Below are 13439 nucleotides of genomic sequence, written 5' to 3'. Positions count from 1 at the left end.
AATGAAAGAATTTGAAGGCTATAGTGATGTAGTATGATGCCATTTATGTTCTGCAGTGAGTCGATGTGACGTGGATAAAAGTAATTTCGTGCATTTTATAAATTCTGTTCGATGACACTGTAACCATTTTGCGAACATTGTGCGATTCAATGAGGACATTGACGGGACTGTCCGGGGAGTATGCGACATTCGACCAGAATGGCCAAAATGCAATTTATGCAGACTTCGAATTTTTAGCAGTAGGCCTTCCGGATTGACGATTATTAAGAAATAGGAACGTTATTGGAACGATTGGCCAAACGGTGAGGGCTAGAATATTCTGGTATTTTAAAATTTCAAAAATTCGAATTATGACGTCATATTTCTGAGAAATGTCAGAAACGGCCATTTTGACTAAAACGAGAAAGAAAAAGAGAACAACATTAGCTGCGCTAGCAACAACAACGAAATTGAGATCGGAAAACAACAACGAGTTACAGAGTAACAGAAAAACACTCCGAGTTGCAACTATTGTGCTGCTACAATAGTTGCAAGGCCGTTGCGAACAACGGTGAAGGGTGAGAGACGACCTTCCGGATTAAGAGAAAATCAGGATTAGCGAGCTTGATCCAGCGGATTCATCAATCCGGAAGGGTAAAGGAACTGAAACTTTTATCCTGTTACATAAACTTTTAGCTTCCTGTCATGTCCTGACTTGAATTTAATTAATATCTGGATTCATTTTGATAGGGATGAGAAGCTAGGAGTTGGGGGAAAGGGTTGATCCATCTTCGATGGAGATGATGATTTTTATCTACTGAACAAAAACAATAGTAATATAATAAATAGTAGTAGCCCTGTTTTTAGGAGTGACCTCGTGGTCTGGGGATACTGAGACCCAGCCATGAGCTCACTATTTTTGCATGTAATCTAGTTAATTTGAGTGTTTTGACCGAAGCCGAAGGCAGTAACGTTTTTGTCGACCCACCGAAAAGTACTGGCTTGGTAGAGACGGTGAAAAGCATGCAAAGCTCTGTTTAGACGCTAGCCAGTCGTCTTAAGACTTAGTTTTGTTTTCCGTCGATATGTATCTTCCGGGCGAATGTTACAAAAATAAACTGACATGTCAGTTTGGATAAAACATCAAATCGAAAAATTATGACTCAAGTAACAAAAAAGTATGGAAATTGTCATAATCGATGAAATAATGATTACGTAATAACAGATGTAAGAATGTGATTGGTTAAAAATTTCTAACATGTTCTTTTTGAATTTCATACATGATCTTTGATCATTTTAAGAATTTTTTAAAATTGTTAATTCAAACGTTTTCGCACATTTTGTGCATCGTCAGGATATAAAATTTTTTATTTACAATAAAATGATCAAAGATCATGTATGAAATTCAAAAAGAACATGTTAGAAATTTTTAACCAATCACATTCTTACATCTGTTATTACGTAATCATTATTTCATCGATTATTGCAATTTCCATACTTTTTTGTTACTTGAGTCATAATTTTTCGATTTGATGTTTTATCCAAACTGACATGTCAGTTTATTTTTTCAAAAAATGCAATTTTTAGTCATGTTTAAACATGTACTATAATTTTAATGTCAGCTCCCTGCTCCTGAACTCCTCGCGCGTGTTAATTCTGGGGCGTTCTTTCCAAATGTGTAAGGCCTCCAGAGTGAGGAGTTTCTGTATGTTACTTGATTGATCTATAATCTCAGACTTAAGCTCAGCGCTCTTACCATCTCTGTCACATTCTCTCAAATGTTGCCCTACTGGCGAATCTTCCTTGTGATGCTCTTCAATCCGCGTGGTCAAATGCCGGACCGTTTGTCCAACATAGGTGGAATTACATCCACTACATGTGAGCTTGTAGACCACTCTGGATTTCAAATCTTTCGCAAAGGGAGATTTAAGGGACGGTAGGCAAGTCTTGAGCTTTCTCGTAGTAAATATCACTTGGGCTCCGGCGTTTTGACGCAGTTTGGCAGCAAACCACTCCGATGCATTACCCCGGTATTGTAATGTTATAATGGGTGCACTGACTTTTAAAGGATCTTCCTTGACTGATGTTACCGTTGTTCGTGTGTCAGTTTTTCGGTCGATGATCTTATTCAACGTTCTTAATACGACACCATCTGACCATTTTTCAGGGTATTGATTATCCACCCATTGTTCTTTATTAATCTTCATTGCCTTGTCAAAGTTTTCCCATGTTGATGTACTTCTAAAAATTCGATGAACAGTACCCTCAACTACATTGCGTTTATATTGCAATGGAGCGCAGCTTCTGAAGTTAAGGATAGTCCCAGTATCCGTTGGTTTTTGATACCATCTACATGTTACCTTTTTTCGTGAGTCCACATTAATGTTCAAATCTAGAAAGGCTAAGTCTCCGTTCGAATCCGGATTTTCGATAGTGAATTGTAAGTTGGGGTGGAGCTCATTAGCTGCTTTAAACACTATATCTGGATCCCTCTTTACCGTCCTCACTATATCATCTACATATCTTAGGAACGCTTTGACATTTTCTGTTGGTTTTTCTTGATCTCGCTGCTCTTTACATCTCTTACAATACCAAACCATTTCTGAGATTTGCTCATATTCTTTGTCGGATACATTACTACACTTTAAATGGTACCAATTTAAACAAGCTTCGCATTCGATCCCCTTACTTCTGTATGTTACCCTCCGCTCGCAATCAGGGCATTTGATCATTTTATTGTAAATAAAAAAAAATTATATCCTGACGATGCACAAAATGTGCGAAAACGTTTGAATTAACAATTTTAAAAAATTCTTATTCTACTTGAATGATAGATTAAAAAGTTTGTTGTAAAAATACAAACAAAAAGTTTTTAGATCATTTTTAGTTTTCTCAGAATAGTCTTCATTTTTATTTTTTCTTTTCTCATCTTAACAATGAGTTTTCTTACATTTGAGTTAAAATGGCATGGGTTGTAGCTGCAAGCTCTCTATTTCATAGCTTGAATACCTTACGACCAGCAGAGAAAGCGGAACTGGACGAACTGGTATACGCTGAATCGGGATTATCGCTGAATCCTCATACAGTGAGGAAGAGACAAAATTTACAGACTCTTCTGGAAGAGCATCCTCTGGTGGACAAGGAGATAATTCTTTGGCACGACGTATTGAATAACAGTTTGTCGAAACACCGAACCAATGCCAACACGCTTTATCCTCTGGACGATTTAATTTCGTATTTGCAATCAAAGCGACCTCGGTTTAAGGCGATTATATATTGCAGAAGAACCAGAACGACAGATATCTTTGATTCTCTGATGCGTACAGGGATCTTGATAGTCCCAACAACGAAATTGATCTCGAGAGGCAAGAGGCAGGATCCCGCTTTGGTGAGACAATACCTGGAAGTTCATCAATCGAGCGAACTTGAGTTGAAGTCATTGCGAGTTGTGCTGACACATAGAGAGAACTTGCCCGGGATATTCTCAAAGATAAGAGCGCGGACTCAGAAACCATCACAAGGACGACGCAAGGCGAAGGCACGCAGAGAGGAAACAACGACTGACGTCTCTCTACCATCGGCTGAAAGGGCGCGGATTGGGTAAGTGAATCTACTGTGTGAATTATCCTGCTGAGAGCCGCATGAGTTTAAGTGCTCGTGGCCTGCAGGATAATGACCGCCGTAGTTTTGCCCCCACCGATGCTGAGATGGATACTCAGGAAAAAACAGACTTGGAAATTAGTTTTGAATTACCTGAAGTATTCAAATAAATTAAACAACAATTTCCATCGATTGAAGTTTTTACGGAAATGTCAAAGCAATGACATAATACCAGATTTTTTGAGATTTCGGGTGCCAGAAAATGGGGTTTTTTCGGACCAAGCGGTGCATAGCTTTCAATTAAAACTCCTAAGAACAGAGATAAATCAGGCAAGGTCAGAAGAGAAGAAGATAGACGATGATCTAGCTAAGGCAAGAGAGGTAGTGCGGAGAGGGATAGATGAACAATGGTGGCCCTCAATAGCATTTTATCTAAAGCTCCAGGCTAGAATTGCTATCCATGACATCAAGGAAGGACATGAAAAGAAGTTAAAAAAGCTAGCAGAGCGGCAGGACAGACCGTTAATGAAAGTGAATGACAAATCGGTCAGAGCACTAGATGGCATTGAGCTACCCAAGTGGGTTCATGAAGTGTTAGGTTTTGGCCCAAAGCACCCGGTGAGGGATCGTTTCAATGAACTTCACTTTTTTGCGGACATTGATAATTTTTTATCTGAGCTTAAATCGCAAAAGGTACCAGGTGAAAAATTATGTGAAATTGAAGCTGCTGCAAAATCATACGCTAAACGTGTGCGGCAAACACCGTCGGATAGAGGGATTGAGAAAGCCAGGAAGTATTTGAAGGACAATGGTCTCTTGGCAGTCCCATTCGATAAAGGTGTTGGCTTCTGTGTAATGAAGAAAACGACATAAGAAGCTAAACTAACTGAGCTGCTGCAATCGGAACAATTTAGCGAAAAACCAGGTTTAACTGATAGTGTTGTTATGAAAATTGAGAAAGACATCAACAAAGAACTGTTGGCCATGAAAAAGAAAGATGAGATCGATGAGGCACTGTATAGTAGGCTTAGGTCCACGGGAGGGCAGCCAGCTCGATTATATGGATTGGCTAAAGTACATAAGAAAGGAACCCCTCTCCGTTCCGTACTGTCACTGCCAGGGAGCTCATATGAACATCTAAATAAAACTTTGGCCAAATTTTTTGACAACATTGGGGGGGCAAACATTGAGACAAACACACAAATGGCTCGGGAGATCATAGAGAACATAGATCTAGACTATAATGAGAGTATTATCTCCCTGGATGTCAAAAGTTTGTACACTAATGTCCCACTAAAGGAGGCAATAGATATAGCACTGAGGAAACTGTACGAACAAACTAGTCCTCCTAAACTGGCACGCGGAACTATGAAGAAATTGTTGAACATGGCTGTAAGTAACGTGCACTTCAAATGCAATGGTTTATGGTACGTACAAAAGGATGGGTTGGCAATGGGTGCATCCCTTGCTGTCATTCTTGGCAATTTATGGCTAAAGGAGTACGAATATGCATTAATGAAGGAAGTACCTGCGTTGACACAGCTAAATGAAAACCGGAATGGCCTATGCCCTGATTGCGAGCGGAGGGTAACATACAGAAGTAAGGGGATCGAATGCGAAGCTTGTTTAAATTGGTACCATTTAAAGTGTAGTAATGTATCCGACAAAGAATATGAGCAAATCTCAGAAATGCTTTGGTATTGTAAGAGATGTAAAGAGCAGCGAGATCAAGAAAAACCAACAGAAAATGTCAAAGCGTTCCTAAGATATGTAGATGATATAGTGAGGACGGTAAAGGGGATCCAGATATAGTGTTAAAAGCAGCTAATGAGCTCCACCCTAACTTACAATTCACTTCAATTCACATCGAAAATCCGGATTCGAACGGAGACTTAGCTTTTCTAGATTTGAACATTAATGTGGACTCACGAAAAAAGGTAACATGTGGATGGTATCAAAAACCAACGGATACTGGGACTATCCTTAACTTCAGAAGCTGCGCTCCATTGCAATATATACGCAATGTAGTTGAGGGTACTGTTCATCGGATTTTTAGAAGTACATCAACATGGGAAAACTTTGACAAGGCAATGAAGATTAATAAAGAACAATGGGTGGATAATCAATACCCTGAAAAATGGTCAGATGGTGTCGTATTAAGAACGTTGAATAAGATCATCGACCGAAAAACTGACACACGAACAACGGTAACATCAGTCAAGGAAGATCCTTTAAAGGTCAGTGCACCCATTATAACATTACAATACCGGGGTAATGCATCGGAGTGGTTTGCTGCCAAACTGCGTCAAAACGCCGGAGCCCAAGTGATATTTACTACGAGAAAGCTCAAGACTTGCCTACCGTCCCTTAAATCTCCCTTTGCGAAAGATTTGAAATCCAGAGTGGTCTACAAGCTCACATGTAGTGGATGTAATTCCACCTATGTTGGACAAACGGTCCGGCATTTGACCACGCGGATTGAAGAGCATCACAAGGAAGATTCGCCAGTAGGGCAACATTTGAGAGAATGTGACAGGGATGGTAAGAGCGCTGAGCTTAAGTCTGAGATTATAGATCAATCAAGTAACATACAGAAACTCCTCACTCTGGAGGCCTTACACATTTGGAAAGAACGCCCCAGAATTAACACGCGCGAGGAGTTCAGGAGCAGGGAGCTGACATTAAAATTATAGTACAGGTTTAAACATGACTAAAAATTGCAATTTTTGAAAAAATAAACTGACATGTCAGTTTGGATAAAACATCAAATCGAAAAATTATGACTCAAGTAACAAAAAAGTATGGAAATTGTCATAATCGATGAAATAATGATTACGTAATAACAGATGTAAGAATGTGATTGGTTAAAATTTTCTAACATGTTCTTTTTGAATTTCATACATGATCTTTGATCATTTTATTGTAAATAAAAAATTTTTATATCCTGACGATGCACAAAATGTGCGAAAACGTTTGAATTAACAATTTTAAAAAATTCTTATGTTACAAACAGACCCGGCATTAATCCTAAAAGGAGCTAAGGAGTCTACTACCGTTACATCCCACAAGAGCTGCTTACCAACAGCCCATGGAACGAGCTTCAAACCGTCTGGTCGTTCTGATCGGTCTTGTAGAGGTGTCGTGGTTCTAAGACAGACGGAATGTGAGCAGAAGATAAACTCTGCTTTATAGGGGCATTCAGGTTTGAATGCCTAGAGAATCTCCCTGCACTTTTGAGGCAAGAAAGAGAACGCCAACCATCCTCGGTAACGTCTTTCCCGCACACGCATTTATGCCGTTCGCATATTTATTATATGAGTTGTTGGTTCGACAGTTTTAACCTTAAATTTTTGCACGGGATGACATTCAACCATTGGGAGCCGAATCTATCTTGGAACGCGTTGAATCTTTTTACGTCCGTTGGTTCGAGTCGTAAAATCAAGTCTCCAATTTCGCTGTCAAAAATTGGCTTCGTCCAATTTTTTTGGATTTCATTCTCCGGAGCTATTTCAACTTTTCCAAGTTCAAACTACCGTTTAAGCGCATCATCATAAGTTCCATCCACATACTCAAAACCAAAGATTTTGCTCAAGGCATCTTTTGCTCCTACTGCTGAGGCTAAGAAAGCGGGTAAAGCGAGTAGACGAGCGGAAGAAAAGCCCAAGCCACCTTTGGCTGCCTGGTGACTGCTTGTAAAAACTGGTTATCATCCATTTTCAAGTTAGTGACCTTGCATAACGAATTTCTTAGTAGTTTTTCGTAGCGTTCCAAAAAACATTTTGCAAAAAACAAGGGCTCGTACGCAAAAATGTAGGAGTTTTGACATGCTAAAGCAATTTTTCAGGAGGTAAAAACCATAATGGGCGTCTAGTTTGTCAATGACATCCGAGATTTTTTCACGTTCCTTAATTTTTTTGTCGAGCAATTCTTTTCGGCAAAGTTCGCCGACTGAAGATCCTAAAATGAGGAGTTCTCCTTTGTTTTTTTATTTTGGGGCATATTTTTCGAAACTGTGTTAAAATTGAATTATACTGTGTACTAGTAGTCGGTCCCAAAAAACAAAGTTCGCACTTCTCAGTGTTCAAGCTCAGTCCGTAAATTTGTTCCGATTTCAGAATGTTTTTAAGGTCCCGGAGTACTACCTTATAGTCGTCGGCAAAATTTCCATCATCTAAATACCAGATGCTAATTTTTGACTCCAACTGTTTGACTAGTGTATGAATTGTTTCCGCAAAAAACGGTGGAACTTCAGGATCACCTTGCTGAGTTCCGTCTTCTGACATTATGACAGAGGTTCCCTAAAAAATGTAACTAGGTTTACCATACGCGCAATGGGTGTAGTTATACAATTCGGTGCGATTTGAATAAACATGATTCAGCATGGTTTCTCTATTTAGAAAGTTAAAGGCATTCTCAAAATCTATTTTTAGAAGAACAGTGCATTTTGGATTGTCTTCGCGTTCAATCAGGTTTCGAAACGAGTGTGCAGCTATTTGTGCTCCTCGTTTGGTACCGCATTCATCCTGTACATTTTCGAAAACAATTTGTCGCTCGGAGAGGGCCTTGCTTCCAGCGCATTTAGACGCGATACGTCTCAGCGTGTTGCCTATGGCAATCGGTTTCAACCCTCCGTCCATCTTTATGAGGGCGATAAGCTTTGCGCCAAAAAAGAAAGGTCTAAGGGGTTCGGGTGTTTTGCCATCTCCAATGAGGTTTATCAGCTTAGTAAGCGATTTCAGAAATTTAGGTCCTGCACTGCCATTCGACTTACAAACAAGATCTTTAAAAATTTTAGTAACTATTTTATCAGGACCTGCTGCTGATCCGTTCGGAAAGGACATTATTGCTTTGTATTGGTCGAACATGGTTACAAAAAAACTATCCAAATTTTCTTCATTTGGAGCTGCAAATTTGGCTCGCTGAGGGTGTAGCCAACAATTTTTGATAGTTATCAGTTGAAAAAGGAGCAATTTTGTCATCCGAAGCAGCAAGCCTTTTTCCTTCCAATACATTTCCTTCATCGAGCTTACTACGTATTAGCTTTATTCTCTGCTCGAGGTCACTCAGAGGCGGGCTTGAAACTTGGGGATGGAGTTTTGGAAGTGACACGTCATTTGCTCGAATTTTTTTTATTTATCAAAGAGCTCATGCTTGTGGTCTGTTTGCGTCCACTTTTTTTCGGTTGCTCCAAAAAAACAAGAACGGTGTTAAAAAGGTTAGCCATTTTGTAACAACTTCTACATTGTAGACGATGTCAGTTATTTTGTCCGACAAACTTTCCGCCAAAGGAGCACGCGACTCTTTTGATACTCTCTTGAGTACTCGGACATTTGAGATGGCTGTATTAACATAATTGTCTAGCACTAAATCATTACCTATTGTTGCTTTATTAACAGATTTTACACCAACGCATAAAGGACACTGAAACCATTGGGTTTTCTTAGAGTCGCTAAGATAAATATTTACACAACTGATATGATACCAACTAGAACAACAATCACATCTAATCCAATTTATCAGTCCTGAAGGTTTTAAGCAATCTTTGCTTGTACATTCTTTGTTGTTTTTCCTCATCTTGACGCAGCATAAAGGTAAAAAAAGGATTTTGACTGGACTTTAGGGGACTGAACTAACCCATGATAAGCGGTTAGTGGGAATTTTATAAATCAGCAAATAAAAAAAATAAAAGACCGTTAAATTAAATTAAATTTTTAAATCGAATTAAAAACATCAAAAACAAGGAACAATCTCACCCGAGCTCAGTGGATCCAGCGGTGCACCACCAGATCCTTCAAGCCAGTTCCTTCTTCCCACCTCCCCACAGAAATTCACTTGATAGACCTGTCTCTAAAATCCCTCAGAGGGCGCTCCTCAAACAGGCACAAACATCAAACATAACAAATCTGTTTAATAAGTTTATCACAACAGTTAGGCTAATGAGCAAACAGATGTGCCTGATTGTGGAGCGTCCTCTGAGGAAAATAGTTGATTATAGAGCAAGGAGCAAAACCAGTCAAGTTGAGACTCCTTGATTGATTAAGTGATGTTGAAGGATACCTACAAGAACAAGCTATTGGATTTATTAGATTCAAATCAATTCAGCGAAAGCAAAGGAACAAATGATTCAATCGTTATGAAGATAGAAAAAGATATCAATAATGAACTGTTGGCTATAAGAAAAACAGACGAAAAAAGTGAAACTTTACACAAGAATGAGGTCCACTGGGGCCAGCCGGCCACGCTTTATGGATTGGCGAAGATGCATAAAGAAAATACCACATTATGATTGGTCCTCTCATTGCCTGGTAGCTCTTATTATAACCTGAAGAAAGTTTCTTGCTAAGTTTTTCGATACAATTGAGGGCGCATTGAAACCAACTCACTAGAACCCAAATATCATAACCAACTTAGAGAGCATTGCTCTTGAGCTCAATGAAAATAAGATATTTCTAGATGTGAAGAACTTCTATTCAAATGTTCCAATCAAAGAAGCAATAGACATAGCTCTGAGAAGCTTGATGAGCAAAAGAAACCACCATCAGTTGCTAGGAAAACCATGAAGAGACTGTTGAACATGGAAGTGAGTCAAGTCCTATTCAAATGCAACGAAATACAGTATGTTCAGAAAGATAAATTATAAGAATATTTAAAATGTTAATTCAAACGTTTTAGCACATTTCGTGCATCATCAGGATGAAAATCTTCTTTACAATATTTACAAATCGATCAAAGATCTGAAAACATGAGAATCATGTCTGAAAAAGCTACAAACTTTTTTTGACTAATCAAATTTAAACAACTGTAATTACATAATAAATTACGTAATCAATTATAACAATTTCCTGTAAATTTTTGAGATTTTTTAATTTTTTGTTCTTTCATTGCTATAAAATTTCGATTTAGGAAAATTTTTCAACTCTGGTATGTCAGTTTTTTGAATTTTAGCCATGTTAGACATGGACTATTATTTAGGTGCTATTTTCAGGCTCCTGAATTCATCGCGCGTGTTGATTTTTGGCCTCTCCTTTTAAATGTAGTATTGTAGTGTGAGTAGGTTCTGAGTGTTGGCTGTTCGGTCTATAATCTCTGACTTCAGCTTCGCAGTACCGCCTACCTCCTTATTACATTCTAACAACTGTTGCCTTACTGGGGAGTCCCCTTTGCCGTGTTCATCGAACATTGTGGCTAAATGACGGACTGTCTGGCCGACACAGGTGGAGTTACATCCACTACAATAATATACACCACTTTGGATCTCAGTTCACGAAGTTTTGAGGGATGGCAAGCATGTTTTCAATTTTCTTGTTGTAAAAATTACTTGTGCCCCGGATATTTGCGGAAACTTTGCAGCTAAGAGTTGAGATGGATTGCCTCGATATTGCATTGCTAAAAATGGAGTGGATCTTTCAACCATTTAACTTTTCTTGGTTCTGATGCCGTCAACTCCAATTTTTTTCTCTCAATGATCTTGTTAAGGGTCCCTGCAATAACGTTTCTTTTGTATTGCAAAGGTGTGCAACCTCTAAAATTTAGAACGGTGCCGGTTTCAGTGGGTTTTTGGTTAAACCCACATGCGACCTTTTTTTTCCTGAGTCCACGTTGACATTTAAATCCAAAAAGGCCAAATTACCGTTTCTATCAAGTTCTTCTATAGTGAACTGCAAGTTTGGATGCAAAATATTGGCAGCCTCGAGGACTAACCCAGGATCAACCTCGACAGTTCTAATTATGTCGTCCACATATCATAGAAAAACTTTAACACCATTCTCAGTCCGATCTGCTTCCTGTTGTTTTTTTGCAAGTCCTGCGATACCATACTGTTTCAGCGACGTCTGCGTTTTGGGATTCAAACAAGCTTCGCATTGTACCCCTTTAGTTCGATATGTCACCTTTTTCTGACATCCATGGCAGACTTCCTTGTTATCTACATTTAGCACTGTCGATTTTGGCACTTCTTTCGTTAATTGGCTAGTATTACTGCAAAGAGGCGCCCATGCTAAACCGCCTTTTTGAACATACCACAAAACGGTGCATTTAAAGTGTACCTTACTCACTGCCAAATTTGGTTATTTTTTAAAAGTTTTGCGAGATATTTCAGGAGGATTAACTTGCTCAAATAATCTTGTCAGGGCTATTTCAACAGCTTCTTTGAGCGGGAGATTAGTCTATAATCTCCCTTTACATCAAGGGAGATTATAATCTCATCAGAGTCCAATTCTATTTTATCCAAGATCTCCCTGCCCATTTAAGTGTTCGTTTCTATGTTTGCCCCCTCGATCTTATCAAAGTATTTTGCCAATGTTTTTAGGTGGTCATATGAGCTACCAGGTAAAGAAAGGACGGGACGATGTGGTGTGCCTTATTTGTGTATTTTTGCCAAACCATACAGCCTAGCCGGCTGCGCCCCCGTTGATCTCAACCTAGTTGACAGCGCTTCGCTAATCTCTTCCTTCTTTTTCATGGCGAGTAATTCTTTGTTTATGTCTTTTTCAATTTTTATGATCACGCTGTCTGTCAGATTCTTCCTCTCACTAAATTTTTGTGCCTGTAATAAATCTTTCAGTTTCTTCTCATATGTCTCATTTTTTCAATGCACAAAAACCCACAAATTTATCAAACGGCACTGCCAAAAGACCGTTGTCCTTCAAATACTTTCTGGCTTTTTCAACAACTTTTTCAGTGGGGGTCTGTTTCACTTTTTTAGCATATCTCTTTGCAGCTGCTTCAATCTCACATAATTTTTCTCCGGGTATTCTATTTAACTTCAGTTCAGACAAAAAACTATCAATAATCGCAAGGCAGTGAAGTTCATTGTATTTGTCTCGTACCGGATGTTTGGTCCAAAACTTAAGACTTCCCGCAGCCACTGCAGCAAAATCACTTCATCTAAGATTCTGACTGACCTTTCATCCAAGCTTTTTCATGGTTTATCCTGACTTTCCGGAAGTTTTTCAAGCTTTTTTTGTGTCGGCTTGTCATGTTATTGACACTACACCTTGCTTGCAGGTTCAGATAGAATATTACCGAAGGCCACCACTTTTCATCTACACCCCTTCCAACTACCTCCCTTGCTTTCGCTAGGTTACCCGATGCCTTAGCCCTATCCCCATTTGCCTGACTTATCTCAGATCTCATGAGTCACAATTCTGGGATGATGTCGTGAGTTTTCTCTTCAGGATCAATCTAAGAATTGATGGTGGCAGCAAAATTGCGGTCATATTTTCTTTGCAGGCCACGAGCACTTAAACTCATATGGCACTCAGCAAAGAAAAAACAGCCACAACAATATCTTACCACTTATTGGTCGTTCGACTCCAGCTGAAGGTCCCCAGTCAACACCTCCGCTCTCCGCGCCTTTGCCCGGCGGCGTCACTGCGATGGTTTCTTGGTCTGGGCCTGTATCTTTGAGAAAATGCCTGGCAGGTGATCTCGATGGGACAGCACCATCCGTAGTGACTTCAATTCCAATTCGTTTGACTGGTGCAGTTGGATATAATCTCTGAGGTCCGCAGAATTCTGTCTCTTGCTTCTAGAGATAAGGTTTTCGGTTGTCTTTATGACGATTATCTCTGTCTTCCGTAGATCCGCAAAAATATCGGGAGTGCCCGTTGTCCTGCAGTAGACAATGGTACTTAATTATTTTTGCTTCGGTTGTAGATATGCCAGTAGTTCATCAAGTGGGCAGGGCGAATAGTTTTTAGTGCGATGGGATGATATGCTGTTGTTCAGCACATCGTGCCAGAGGATAATCTGCTTACTGGCCAGAGGTTGCTGTTCCAATAATACTCACAAAATCCTACCGCTGTTATTGTATTGGGGTTCAAAGAAATGCCGGGGACCGCGTAGACCTTCTTCTGCGT

At 39.4% G+C, this 13439-nt stretch overlaps 1 protein-coding gene across 1 annotated transcript in view; it reads right to left on the bottom strand.

Moving 5' to 3' along the window:
• The window catches only part of LOC134848506 (stomatin-like), a 331343-nt gene that overhangs the window by 38314 nt on the left and 279590 nt on the right, over window positions 1–13439 (bottom strand). The window lies entirely within an intron of this gene.

The sequence above is a fragment of the Symsagittifera roscoffensis genome, chromosome 6 (assembly GCF_963678635.1).
Source record: "Symsagittifera roscoffensis chromosome 6, txSymRosc1.1, whole genome shotgun sequence".
Taxonomy (NCBI): Eukaryota; Metazoa; Xenacoelomorpha; order Acoela; family Convolutidae; genus Symsagittifera; species Symsagittifera roscoffensis.
The sequence above is the reverse complement of the archived record's forward strand: the minus strand, read 5'-3'. Positions and strand labels throughout refer to the sequence as shown.